The following is a 3,422-nucleotide window of genomic DNA, read 5'->3' as shown; positions in this document are numbered from 1 at the left end:
GAGCACAGCAGTTCAGGCAGCATCCAAGGAGCAGCGAAATTGACGTTTCAGGCAAAAGCTGCCTGGTTCTACCTCTTTCCCAAGATCCACAAGCCTGAAACCCCCACGGTCCTGATCAGGTGTAACTTAGAATTGTGTGGGAAGCTAGAGAAGTGATTGCTGGGACTCTTGCTGAGATTTTTGTATCATCGATAGTCACAGGTGAGGTGCCGGAAGACTGGAGGTTGGCTAATGTTGTGCCACTATTTAAGAAGGGTGGTAAGGACAAGGCAGGGAACTATAGACCAGTGAACCTGATCTCGGTGATGGGCAAGTTGTTGGAGGGAATCCTGAGGGACAGGATGTACATATATTTGGAAAGGCAAGGACTGATTAGGGATAGTCAACATGGCTTTGTGCATGGGAAATCATGTTTCACAAACTTGATTGAGTTTTTTGAAGAAGGAACAAAGAAGATTGATGAGGGCAAAGTGGTAAAGGTGATCTATTGGGACTTCAGTAAGGTGTTTGACAAGGTTCTCCATAGGAAACTGGTTAGCAAGGTTAGATTGCATGGAATATAGGGAGAACTAGCCACATGAATACAGAACTGGCTCAAATGTACAAGACAGAGGGTGGTGGTTGAGGGTTGGTTTTCAGATTGAAGGCCTGTAACCAGTGGAGTACCACAAGGATCGGTGCTGGATGCACTACATTTCATCATTTATATAAATGATTTGGATGTGAACTTAAGAGGTATAGTTAGTAAGTTTGCAGATGGCACCAAAATTGAAGGTGTAGTGGACAGCGAAAAAGGTTACCTTGGATTACAATAGGATCTTGATCAGATGAGCCAATGGGCCGAGGAGTGGCAGATGAAATTTAATTTAAATAAATGCAAGGTGCTGCATTTTGGGAAAGCAAATCCTAGCAGGACTAATACACGTAATGCTAAGGGAGTGTTGCTGAACAAAGAGATCTTGGAGTGCAGGTTCATAGTTCTTTGAAAGTGGAGTCACAGGTAGGTAGGATAATGAATGCTTTGTATGCTTTCCTTTATTGGTAAGAGTATTGAGTACAGGAGTTGGGAGGTCAAGTTGTGGTTGTAAAGATATTGGTTAGGCCACTTTTGGAATATTGCGTGCAATTCTGATCTTCTTCCTATCGGAAGGATGCTCTGAAACTTGAAAGGGTTCAGAAAAGATTCACAACGATGTTGCCAGGGTTGGAGGTTTTGAGCTATAGGGAGAGGTTGAATAGGCTAGTGCTGTTTTCCCTGGAGCATCGGAGGCTGGGAGGTGATGTTACAGAGGTCTATAAAATCATGAGGGACATGGATAGGATAAATAGACAAAGTATTTTTCCCTGGAGTGGGGGAGTCCAGGACTAGAGGGCATAGGTTTAGGGTGAGAGGGGAAAGATATAAAAGAGACCTAAGGGGCAATCTTTGCACCCAAGGGGTGTGCGTGTGTGGAATGGACTGCCAGAGGAAGTGGTGGAGGCTAGTACAATTGCAACATTTAAAAAGCATCTCAATGGGTATATGAATCGGAAGAGTTTGGAGGGATATGGGCTGGGTGCTGGCAGGTGGGTATGGATATCTGGTCGGCATGGACAAATTGGACTGAAGGGTCTGTTTCTGTTCTGTACATCTCTATGAATCTATAACAGATAAAGAAGTGTCAAGTAAAGCAGTTAGATTGAATACCAAATCATGTACATAAAGGGAAATAAAGACAGGAAAAGAAAGATTGGATAAACTATCTTTGAGAGGAAGAAAAGTTACAGAGAGGTTATAGTTTTACACCTTATAACTTTAAAACACCAAGAACAATTGATGAGTCAAGGATTTGTTGACTACAACTTGTCACAATATTAAAAGGTACTTTGACTTGAATTCCTAAGGCATGTCTCAGAAAGATAAGTCTTGTTCATGTTTGGCTTGGAAAAACAGCAACTTCAAGCTAATCAAAATATTTTAATGATAAGGCAAAGATTGAAATACCATTTTCACAAGGCAAACAGCCTAACTCAGACTTTTATACTGGTATTTAAATTATGTCGTAGAAGTGTTTTGGCACTGAAGGAAACTACTGGTGTCCATGTTTTGGTCTCTTTGACCAGTTTATGTATTAAAAACACTTTACCCAACCACTCTTTTCATGAAGCGGACTAAGGGACACAGAATTCGGCTTGTGGTTCAACTCGATTTTATTAACACAATATTCCAGAGTAAAACCACCATGTTAGCATTTCCTGAGTTCCCACAATATTTATTCTCTATCTAGCTATATTAGTCTGAGAAAGGATATTATCCGAATGATCCACGTGTATGAGCTGGGCTAATGGAATCTCCTTTCTGTCTGATGTAGGACTGACTCTCTTCGATGAAGATGGATCTTGCAGGTCAGAATGGATCTTCTCCTGGGCCTTTTTGGATGTGTCTTCTGCCATAAGTATTGCTGTGAATCTTTGCTAAGGGCATGGCTGAGGATGGTTTAATCTCCCTCACTCAGAACATTCCAGAATGTTCTGTCACCTTTGCCCAACAGGGTCATAAGCAGGGTTCAAAGCATCCAATGGGGTCATGCCAATGCCTTCACTGTGAAAAGTGCACCGCTAGCAAGACAGTCTGATCAATACTTCTCCAATACACAACTTTTGGGCTGGTTGTAACTGGTTCCTCCTGAATCTTGGTGACCACTTTGACTTTGGTCAAAGTTTACTGTTCTCTGCAGCCGAAAGCTGCTGGCTGCTGTTTAATTTAGTTTGGCCAATTTTCTATTACACCCATGATAATTCTCTGACTATGGGTCAATTAGATTGCACACTTTTGGACCCTTGGTCACTTGACCACACTATTGGCCTGCATCAATTCATGAAATGCGCATTATTACCTCGTGTCAATTGCCGGCTTTTTTCCTCATACCTTTCACATTATTTTCATACAAATAATCATCCCTGTCCTCTTGAATACCTCAATCAAACCTGGATCCACCACCTTCCCAGGCAGTGCCTTCCATAACCTAACTATATACCAATTGAAATAGGTCTTCCTCACTTCTCTCTTGTTTCTTTTGTCGATCACTTTGAACTTATGGCCTCTTGATCTTAATCCTGTTATGATCGAGGACAGTTTCTCCATATTTATTCTATCCAGTCTGCATATGATTTTGAAAATCCCTATCTGATTTCTCCTAGCCTTTTTCTCTCCATGGAGAACAGTCCCAACCTCTTCAATATATCCTCATAACTGAGGTGCCTAAACCCGGGACCCGATTTTGTAAATTGTCTTCACACTCTTTCCAGTGTGTTCATATCTTTCCTATAATGTGGCAAAACAATACATAACACTCTGCCTGAGGCCTATCAAGTGTCATATGCAAGTTCAACATCACCCTAAAGGAAAACATGTTCTTAATGACTATAATCTCAGCCAGGGT

Source organism: Hemiscyllium ocellatum, chromosome 2 (assembly GCF_020745735.1).
Source record: "Hemiscyllium ocellatum isolate sHemOce1 chromosome 2, sHemOce1.pat.X.cur, whole genome shotgun sequence".
Lineage (NCBI taxonomy): Eukaryota > Metazoa > Chordata > Chondrichthyes > Orectolobiformes > Hemiscylliidae > Hemiscyllium > Hemiscyllium ocellatum.
This window is presented reverse-complemented; position numbering follows the sequence as displayed.